Below are 11,363 nucleotides of genomic sequence, written 5' to 3' on the forward strand. Positions count from 1 at the left end.
TTGTGTATTTTGCATCAACCTTGCATCCCAGGAATAAAGCCTACTTGATCATGATAAATTAACTTTTTGATGTGCTGCTGGATTCAGTTTGTTAGTATTTTGTTGAGGATTGTTGCATCTATGTTTATCAGGGATATTGGCCTAAAGTTTTCTTTTTTCACGTGTCTCTGCCAGGTTTGGGGATCAAGATGATGCTGGTATCATAGATGGGTTAAGAAGGAGTTCTTCCTCCTTGATGTTTTGGAATATTTTCAGTAGGGTTGGTACAGGTCTTATTTGTATGTCTGGCAGAATTTGGCTGTGAATCTATCTGATCCAGGGCTTTTTTTATTGGTAGGTTTTTTTATTACTGATTCAACCTCAGGAATCATTAGTGGCCTATTTAGGTTTTCACTGTCTTCCTGGATCAATCTTGGGAGCTTGTGTGTTTATAGGAATTTATCCATTTCCTATAGATTTTCTAATTTCTGTGCATAAAGCCTTTCCTAATAGTCTCTGAGGGTCTTTTGTGTTTCTGTGGGATCAGTTGAATGTCACCTTTGTCATTTCTGATTGTGATTATTAGCATCTTCTCTCTTTTTTCTTTGTTAATCTAGGTAGTGGTCTATTATTGATCTTGTTTATTATTTCAAGGCACCAACTTTTGGTTACATTGATCTTTTTTTCATATTAAACTTTTAATTAAAACTAAGTCCTTACAACATATTTACAATATCATGTTTCACAGTCAAATATTTAACAGAAAAATCTATACACAATTATTGGCACACAAATTTAAGAACATAATTAAAACCAAGCTAAATCTCTCTCTCTGTATCTATATATCTATATATGTATAGATGTATATCCATACAAATAGATATATAGATATATCTTCAAATTCATGTCAATGAACTGGAGTACTTGAGGTTTCAAGTTGTTGGTTTTTCCAGATAGTATAAAACATTTTTCATCCACTTTATAAAGGACATGGCAGATCCAGAAAGAATGACTTTGTTTGATAAATGTTGTCTCCCAAAGATTAAACAGAAGTCCTCAGTGGGATTAAGGTTTATCTTCAGAGGCTTCTTCCAAGTGGAGGTTGGTGATGTAAGGAATGGTTCCCATGTAGCAAGGCACTGTTCATAATATTGGATACTCTCCTCAGTCATATCTGTAAATGCTAACTTGATATCATTTTGTATATTTTGTTGCCATCTTTCCCATTCTGCTTTCAGGGCATTATTAGCATATTCTACTTTATCTTCAAGTTTTCCAATCTCCTCTGTAAGCAGATCACTATCTGCCTTTTTATAGGTCAAAGCTTCAACTTTGGAATCCAGTTCTGCTTGTATTTGGTCTCTTCTTTTCATAACACCCATTAACATTTCACTATAAAGCACGTACTCATGTACAACAGGAAGCAGGGCCTCTGAGAGTCCAAACATCCATTTTTCAGTGGCCTTACAGCATCTGTCAATGCAGCTGTCAACATCTTTTAGAGTATCAACCAGATCCTCTTCTGACACTAACCACAGAATATGCATTGGACCATATTCTTTCATTTCGTCAAAATATTCCCTTTCTTCCTTGAAAATTCTCCAAGATATTTTATCTATCAAATTTGTTTTCTGGCTAAAAATTTCAGTAAAGTTATTCACTTCCATGAACTCTTCTAGGTGGTTTTTTTAAATGTCTTTTAATTGGAGCTTTTAGCCCATTTACATTTAAGGTCAATATTTTTCTTGTTTGTTTGTTTTGTTTGTTTTTGTATACTTTAAGTTCTAGGGTACATGTGCACAACGTGCAGGTTTGTTACATTTGTATACATGTGCCATGTTGGTGTGCTGCACCCATTAATTCATCATTTACATTAGGTATTTCTCTTAATGCTCTCCCTCTCCCCTCCCCCCACCCTACAACAGGCCCCAATGTGTGATGTTCCCCTCCCTGTGTCCAAGTGTTCTCGTTGTTCAGTTCGCACCTATGAGTGAGAATATGCGGTGTTTGGTTTTCTGTCCTTGCGATAGTTTGCTCAGAATGATGGTTTCCAGCTTCATCCGTGTCTCTACAAACGACATGAACTCATCATTTTTTATGGCTGCATAGTATTCCATGGTGTATATGTGCCACATTTTCTTAATCCAGTCTATCATTGATGGACATTTGGGTTGGTTCCAAGTCTTTGCTATTGTGAATAGTGCCACAATAAACATATGTGTGCATGTGTCTTTATAGTAGCATGATTTGTAATCCTTTGGGTGTATACCCAGTAATGGGATGGCTGGATCAAATGGTATTTCTAGTTCTGGATCCTTGAGGAATCGCCACACTGTCTTCCACAATGGTTGAACTAGTTTACAGTCCCACCAACCGTGTAAAAGTGTTCCTATTTCTCCATATCCTCTCCAGCACCTGTTGTTTCCTGACTTTTTAATGATCCTGACTTTTTAATGATGGCCATTCTAACTGGTATGAGATGGTATCTCATTGTGGTTTTGATTTGCATTTCTCTGATGACCAGTGATGATGAGCATGTTTTTATGTGTCTTTTGGCTGCATAAATGTCTTCTTTTGAGAAGTGTCTGTTCATATACTTCACCCACTTTTTGATGGGTTTGTTTGATTTTTTTTTCTTGTAAATTTGTTTAAGTTCTTTGTAGATTCTGGATATTAGCCCTTTGTCGGATGAGTAGATTGCAAAAATTTTCTCCCATTCTGTAGGTTGCCTGTTCACTCTGATGGTAGTTTCTTTTGCTGTGCAGAAGCTCTTTAGTTCAATTAGATTTCTTGGTGGTTTTTAATTCCTCTCATTGAGGATGCAACAGTTCTGACTGTTGGCCCCATCCTGCTTAGCAATCCAGGATCCTGCTTCTTGTGAGAAGAGAGTTGTGCAGTGAGAAAAATTTTGAAGACCTCATTAAATGTTAAAGTTGGATGATCAGCAGTTCGGCTCAAAAATTTATGTAAAGCCTTCCTGCGTGTCTCATTGAAGTCATCATTAAAGTGTTCCACCATTCCTTTTACTATAAATTTTTCTGGAAATTGTGGAATAATCAGAGTGGGGTGTGCTTCTTCAAGTTTTCCCTTAAACCAAAGGAAACCTTGATACTGTCTCCTAACTGCAAATTCACTGGAGTCAAATTCTCCACAAGATGACTTAGTAATAATCCTATACATAATGAAAGTTTCTATTGTAGTAACATAACTTTCAGTTTTATCAACTGTAATGAAGAGTTCCTTTAAATCTCGTTCATCTTCAAACTTGATTTGGTTTATCATTGATAAAGGGGATGTTGGCATCATAGTGCTGAAGGAATTCATTCCATCAGTGAGGCATAGTTGCTGAACACCTCCAGGTCATGCTCTTCCTCGTCTAGAGCTAGCACCTCCACCTGCAGCAGGGCGGAAGAGCCACTGCTGCCCAAGAAGCAGGTACCGGAGGCTCAAGGAGCGCGCCTGAGATGCCCGGCGCTTGTTCTCCTACATTGATCTTTTGTATGGATTTTCAAGTCTCAATTTCATTGAGTTCTCTGATTTTACTTATTTTTCTTCAGCTAGATTTTGGGTTGATTTGTCTTCTTTTTTCTAGTTCCTTTAGGTGCAATGTTAGATTGTTAATTTGAGATTTTCTAGCTTCTTGATGTAGGTGTTTGGCCCTACAAACTTTACTCTTAACACTGCTTTAGCTGCATCCAAAAGATTTTGGTATGTTGGGTATGTACTTTTATTGATTTCAGAGAATTTTTTGATTTGTGTCTCGATTTTATTGTACACTCAAAAGTCATTCAGGAGCAAGTTGCTTAATTTCCATGCAATTATGTGGTTTTGAGATATCTTCCTGGTATTGATTTCTATTTTTATTGCCCTATGGTCCTAAAATGTGCTTAGTATGATTTCAATATTTTTTAATTTATTGAGACTTGCTTTATGGTTGCGCATGTGGTCAAACTTAGAATATGTTTCGTGTGCAGATGAGAAGAATGTATGTTCTGTAGCTGTTGCGTAGAGTATTCTTTTAGATGTCTATTAGGTCCAATTGGTTGAGTGTCAAGTTTAAGCCCAGAATTTCTTTGTTAGTTTTCTGCTACATAATCTAACACTGTCAGTAAGGTGTTGAAGTCTCCCACTATTATTGTGTGGCTCTCTAATCCTTTTCATAGGTCAAGAACTTGTTTTATGAATCTGGGTGCTCCAATGGTGGGTATATATATATATATTTAGAATAATTAAGCCTTCTTGTTCAATTGAACCCTTTATTATTATGTAATGCCCTTCTTTGTCCTCTTGACTATTGTTGGTTTAGTGTCTGTTTCATCTCATGTAAGAGTAGCGACTCCTACCTTCTTTTGTTTACCATTTGCATGATAGATCTTTCTCCAGCAGTTTACTTTGAGCTTGTGGGTGTCATTACATGTGAGGTGAGTCTCTTGAAGGTGAAAGATAATTGGATGCTGTCTTTTTATCTAACTTGCTACTCTATGCCTTTTAAGTGGGGTGTTTAGATCATTTACATTCAGGGTTAATATGGATATGTGAGATTTTGATACTGTCATCATGTTAGCTGGTTGTTTTGTATACTTGATTGTGTAGTTGTTTTATAGTGTTTGTGGACTATGAGCTTAAGTGTGTTTTTGTGGTAGCAGGTATTGTTCTTTTGTTTCCATGCTTAGCACTCCCTTAAAGACCTCTTGTAAGCCTGATCTAGTAGTAATCAATTCCCCTTGTGTTTGCTTGTCTGAAAAGGACTTTATTTCTCTTTTGTTTATGAAGCTTAGTTTTGCAGGATACAAAATTCTTGGTTGGAAATGCTTTTTTTTTTTTTTTTTTTAAAAGGATACTGCAATTAGGCCCCCAGTCCTTTCTGGTTGTAAGGTTTCTGCTGAGAGGTCTACTGCTAGCCTGATGGAGTTCCCTTTGTAAGTGACCTGACCCTTCTCTTTAGCTGCCTTTAAGATTTTTTTCTTTCATGTTGACCTTGTGTCTTGGGGCTGGTCACCTTGTATAGTATCTCAGAGTGGTTCTCTGTATTTCTTGTATTTGCAGTCTCTCTAGTGAGATTGGGGACCTTTTTGTGGATTACATCCTCCCATATGTTTTCCAAGTTGCTTACTCTCTCTCCTTCCTTCTCAAGAATGTCAATGACTCATAGGTTTGGTTTCTACAAAATCCCATATTTCTTGGACATTTTGTTCATTTTCTTAAATTCTTTTTTTTTTTTTTTGTCTGAGTTGATTTGAGGAACTGAACTTGATGCTCTGAGATTCTTCAGCTTAGTCTATTCTGTTGCTAATGCTTCTAATGGTATTATGGAATTCTTGTGGTGAATTTTTTAATTCCAGAAGTTCAGTTTGGTTCTTTCTTAAAATGGCTATTTTGTCTTTCAACTATTGTATTATTTTACTGGATTCCTTGAATTCCTTGGATTGGGTTTCAACTTTCTCCTGAACCTTAATGAGCTTCCTTGCCATCCAGATTCTGAATTCTATATATGTCATTTCAGTCATTTCACTCTGGTTAGGAACTATTGCTGGAGAGCTAATGTACTCATTTGGAGGTAAGGAGGTACTGTAACTTTTTGGATTGCCAGAGTTCTTATTGCTGATTCTTTCTCATCTAAGAGGACTGGTGTTCCTTTGTCTTTTTGGATTTGCTGTCATTTGGATATTGTTTTTATATACTTCATTTCCCTTGAGGGTTCTGTGGTGTAAGTTGAGTATAGTCAATCAGCTTTGTTTCTGGGTGTTTTCAGAGAGACAAAGCTCTGTGCAAGATCTTTATTTGTGGCTAGATTCTTGGCTGCATTTCACAGATGATATATATTGAAGAATATTTTTGGTGTTGTAACTTGGGCTATCATCCAGTAGATGGCGTTTAAGAGTAATGGCCAACAGATATGCTCTTATTTAGCTGAGTAACTCTTCCATATTTCAGTGGGTTTATTGCAGTGCTCTGTGGTGGGGAGGGAAGAGAGATGACTTCCTTACCAGGTCCGTTCCCCTGCCTCAGGGGAGTTCCCTCCTAACACTGGCACCATGCCAACATTGCCTTCATTAGGTGTTCCAGGTCACAGGGCTCCTTCAGGCAGAGGCTTTGGCTGCAAAACAGGCCTCACCCTTCCCAGACTGGCACTTTGGAGGGAGGCATACCCCACTCCCGCACCTGCCCAGGAACCCGCTTCTTACTCTTCTCATTGTTCTGAATGTGCAGGCTCCTCTCCCACGTAATCACTGGCCAGATCTCAGCCTGCCACTTCTGAGCTATGTCCTGCAACCCAGGGGTATTGGAATCTGGCCTGCAGCTTCGTCCTCTGCGTTGGGCATTTGTTGTGCTGGGGGAGCTGGAGTGCTCTCAGGCTGTGAGGAAAGCACTCTGCCTGGGCAGTGGAGGCTGTGCTGTGTACCTGCTCTTGCAGGAGTGGCCAGGCAGGGGCCTTGGGAGGGGCTGGTGGATAGAGGAGCATGCAGAACAGATATGCCCCAGTCCCACGGGAAAGATGGCCCCACTCTCTTCTGGCCCAGCAGCCAGCCAAGGTTAGAGCTACTCAGAGGAAGACAGAGAATCTTGTGGGATGGGCGCCTGTGGCCACATTTTGCTGCAGCTTCTCCATGTGCAAAACCTTCTAGGCTCTGCACAGCCTGGAGCACTGTTTCTGCCTACTCTCCAGGCAGATTCCCTTGACAATTCAAACATCTGTAGGAGTCATGGGAGCTCTTGTAGCTAATATCTGAGAGGTCTGTGGTTGAGAGTGGGTTACCCCGCCATCACTTCACTCACCCCTTCCTTAGGAGCTGTTCAGGACCGGGAACCAGTCACAGTGCTCTGCAATCCTGTGCAGGGTTCCCAGCTTCCTCCCTCTTCAGTCTCAGTGTCTGCCTTACCTCTCTGTTACTCTGTGTTTTCTCTCCAAAGATTTGTCCTAAGGATGTTGGTTTATGCAATATTTTGGTCTCTCTCATTGGGAGATGCTCCCTGGCTGTATCTGTTGGCCATCTTGTCACCGCCATCCAATTTTTTTTTTTTTTTAAGATGGAGTTTCACTCTTGTCGCCCAGGCTGGAGTGCAGTGGCACGATCTCCAGTCACTGCAACCTCTGCCTCCTGGGTTCAAGTGATTCTTCAGCCTTAGCCTCCCAAGTAGCTGGGATTACAGGCACCTGCCACCACGCCTGGCTAATTTTTTTATTTTTAGTTCAGACAGGGTTTCACCATGTTGGCCAGGCTGGTCTCGAACTCCTGACCTCAGGTGATCCATCTGCCTTGGCCTCCCAAAGTGCTGGGATTACAGGCATGAGTCACCATGCCCGACCCATCCAATATTTTTAAATGATAAAATATATTCTCAACTCCCCTTCTATCCTCTTTCTCTCTTTAAAGTTATCAATCTTATGTTAGTCCCTGCAGCCACTCACTTGGAGAAGAAGGCATGTTTAAAATGCCAAATTGGCCAGTAGCAGTGGGTCACGCCTGTAATTCCAGCACTTTGGTAGGCCAAGGCGGGTGGATCACTTGAAGCCAGGAGTTCGAGACCAGCCTGGCCAACATGGTGAAACCCCATCTCTACTAAAAATACAAAAATTAGCCAGGCATGGTGGCAGGTGCCTGTAATCCCAGCTACTAGAAAGGCTGAGGCATGAGAATTGCTTGATCCTGGGAGGTGGAGGTTACAGTGAGCCAAGATCATGCCATGGCGCTACAGCCTCTGCAACACAGTGAAACCCTGTCTCAAAAATAAAATAAAATGCCAAGTTGACTTAGATAAGTAAGCAGAACACAGGAAAGAAGTTCATTTCCTTTCTATCATTCCATATGAATCAGCCAAAAACTTGCTGGAAGTGGAAATTCAGTTTTGCCGTAAAAGGACCCCTTTAATGATTTATCTTTCACCTCTATGTAACTCTGTATTTCTTTCTACTGATTTCTCCATAAAAGCTCTGCATAATGGTGTGGGTTGATTTATGAGACTTCCTCCAGCCTTTATTCCATTTTTATTTTTTCTTACTTTGTTATTTCCCCTGGAGGATACTAGTGTTAGTACTTGACCCATACGAGGGGTGTTCAGCCAAAGACAGTCCTCAGTCAAATTGTGGCCTGAGACAGATGGTGAGACCAGTTGGTGCTTTGGGGCAGTCAGATTACATTTCCAAGGCGTTCTCGTGTAACAGCTGTGTGCCTTTGATCAAAACATTAAGAAACAAACCCTCACGTCTCCCTTAGCACAAAAACAGCCAGGACCCTGTTTTCCTGGATCAAAGAGAGGCATGTCAGATACTCTATAGGACTTCATATGCATTAAATACCAACATTCTCAGAAGAGCTGCAGAGGCCCAGGATGACAGGGGTCACTACAGAAAGAGGACCTCTGCAGGAGGTGAGGAGGGGCTCCACCAGGGCGGATTTCCTTTGTATCTATTGTACCCTCAGCACCTACAACAGTACCTGGAGCAATGTAGAACTCAATAAATATTTTTCAAATTAATTATTAAATAAGTGAGCTGCTTCTCTCTGGCATGCCCCTTACTTTACTCAGATTGACACATCATTCCTGCTCATTTTTGAAAATCCAGCTCATCTCTTTCTCATAGTGCTTTCTTTGACCTGTCTAAACACTTCTCTATATATAAAGCTGTACTTTTGAATGGATTTCTGTTGCTTGTTCTTATAATACAGTATTGCAGTTACTTGATTGCATGTCCCTCCTCCCTTCAAGACCTTTAATTCCTTCATAGCTAAGGACAATTCTTATTCATCTCTGTACTCATGCTGCCTAGCATAGTTCCTGTATATTTACTCCTTCATCCAACAGGATTTGAGCACCCTGCGTTATTCCCAGCACTGAAACAGGCTCTGGGGATACAGCAGTGAATAAGACATGAGCCCTCTCTATTCCCCAAGCTTAAATTTTATAAGGATTGCAGACAATTAAAATGAGTAAGTGCAATGGTGGAGGTTATGAGGACACCATGGAAGCACATAGGAAGGACACCACTGCATAAAATTTGATGGATCATTAAAAGTCTCCTAGAGGATGCTTCCCAGGAAAAAAACAAAGAATGTCTGAAGAATAAATGGAACACTCCCCGCCTTTACTGGCTCACTTCTAAGAATAGAAGAAAGCAAGACAGAAGGGAGAAACAGATGAAAGGAAAGCAGGGAAGGATGGGAGAAGTGAAGAAGAGAGGAAGGCAGGGATATTGCATTCTCTTATTTGCCTTGTAATATTTCTTCCAGTAGGTGGCCTTACCAAGAGCCCCATAATTGCTAGAGGCCACCTGCTACCCCATCTTACTTGGAGGATCTGCTTTTACCCCTAGTCACAGAATCACAGGCTATTGTAGAGCTGAAAGGGGCTGTTAATACCTAGTTCTATCCCTCTTATTCTACACATATGAACGATGAAGCCCACAGAGGTTAGTAATAACAGTATTTTGCTTTTATCTGTTATCTTGCAAGGCATTTTCACCCCTATCCAGTGTGCATCCAACAGCCCCGTGAAGCAGCATTATTCTTTTTTACATATCAGGAAACTGGGGTTTAAATGGAATTAGTGGTAGAGCTGGAAGCCAGGTCTGTACCAAGGGCACACCATGAGGAGCGGAGCCAGCAGGAGATGACTCCTCATCCAAACTCCTTCCAGAAGGCAAGAAGAGCACTCTGACACCTGATGGGGACTGGCCATGCTAATTATTCACAGCATGTCCCAATTAAAAGAACACTTGTGCTGAATGCCTTATTTGCCAATAGCCTGGAGATCACTAGAATGACTGGAGTTGACTGGTCTTGCCTTCATTTGGTGTCAGGTGGTAGGTCAGTCTTTTTACAAATAAAAAGAGCGTTCATTTTGGACTATTTAAAAATGTGAAATGTCTGTAAAAGCAGGACTCTATAAGCCAAGTTAAAAGATAAGCCACACAATAACAAATGCTGGCAAGGATGAGGAGAAAAGGGAATTCTCATACACTCTTGATGGGAATGTAAAATGAGCACAACCATTATGAAAAACAGTTTGGAGTTTCCTCAAAAAACTAAAAATAGAGCTACCATATAATCCAGCAATCCCACTCCTAGGTTTATACCCAAAAGACAGGAAATCAGTATATCAGAAAGCTATCTGCACTCCCATATTTATTGCAGCACTGTTCACAGTAGCCAAGATTTCAAAGCAACCTAAGTGTCCATCAACAGATGAGTAGATAAAGAAAATGTGTTACTATATATAATGGAGTACTATTCAGCTACAAAAAAGGATGAGATCCTGTAATATCCAACAACTGAGATGGAACTGGAGGTTATTATGTTAAGTCAAGTAAGTCAGGCACAGAATGATAAACATCACCTGTTCTCACTTATCTGTGGGAGCTAAAAATTAAAACAGTTGAATTCATGGAAATAGTAGAAAGATGGTTACCACAGCCTGGGAAGGGTAGTGGTGAAGTAGGGGTGGGTATGGGGGTGGGGAATGGTTAAGGCTACAAAAAAAGTAGTTAGAATAAATTAGAGGCTGGGTGCAGTGGCTCACGCCTGTAATCCCAGCACTTTGGGAGGCCGAGGCAGGTGGATCACTTGAGGTCAGGAATTTGAGACTAGCCTGGCCAACATGGTGAAACACTGTCTGTACTAAAAATACAAAAATTAGCTGGGAGTGGTGGTGCACACTTGTAATCCCAGCTACTTGGGAGACTGAGGCAGGAGAATCGCTTGAACCCAAGAGGCAGAGGTTGCAGTGAGTCAAGATTGCACCACTGTACTCCAGCCTGGGTTGGCAGAGTGAGATCCTTCTAAAAAAAAAAAAAAAAAAAAAGAAAAGGAAAGGAAAGAAAGAAAAATAAGTAAGACCTAGTATTTGCTAGTACAACAGGATGACTATAGTAAAAATATATATAGATATGTGAATTTTAAAATAACTAAAAGAGTATAGTCAGAATGTTTGAAACACAAAGGATAAATGTTTGAGGTGATGGATACCCCTATTTACCCTGATGTGATTATTACCCATTGCATGCCTGTATCAAAATACCTCATGTAACCCATAAATATATACACCTATGTACCCACAAAAATTAAAAATTAAAAAAAATTAGCTATAGACTGGGGAAATATTAAGTTTATAAAAACCATCAAAGAAATAATATCCAGAGCTCAAAGAATTCCTAAAGTCATTAACAGAAAGACTAATAACCCAATAGAAAAATGAGCAAAGGATATAAACAGGCAATTCTCAAAAATACAGGAAATCTTAATGACCAAAAAAAGAAAACATGAAAAATATTCCCCATTAATCAAGATGCACCATAAAACAGTAAGACAAACTTTCACCTCAATTCATTTTATAAAGGTTTTAAAGTCTAATAAGAAGTGTCGATGAAGATGGGACAATGCTATCTA

The 11,363-nt window shown here is 40.0% G+C and overlaps 1 pseudogene; it reads right to left on the reverse strand.

Annotated features, from left to right (window-relative positions):
• Nucleotides 1-1,044: 1,044 nt before the first annotated feature.
• LOC100446375 (sorting nexin-7-like) lies at nucleotides 1,045-6,016 on the reverse strand (annotated as a pseudogene).
• Nucleotides 6,017-11,363: the final 5,347 nt, after the last annotated feature.

Source organism: Pongo abelii, chromosome 9, assembly GCF_028885655.2.
Source record: "Pongo abelii isolate AG06213 chromosome 9, NHGRI_mPonAbe1-v2.0_pri, whole genome shotgun sequence".
NCBI lineage: Eukaryota > Metazoa > Chordata > Mammalia > Primates > Hominidae > Pongo > Pongo abelii.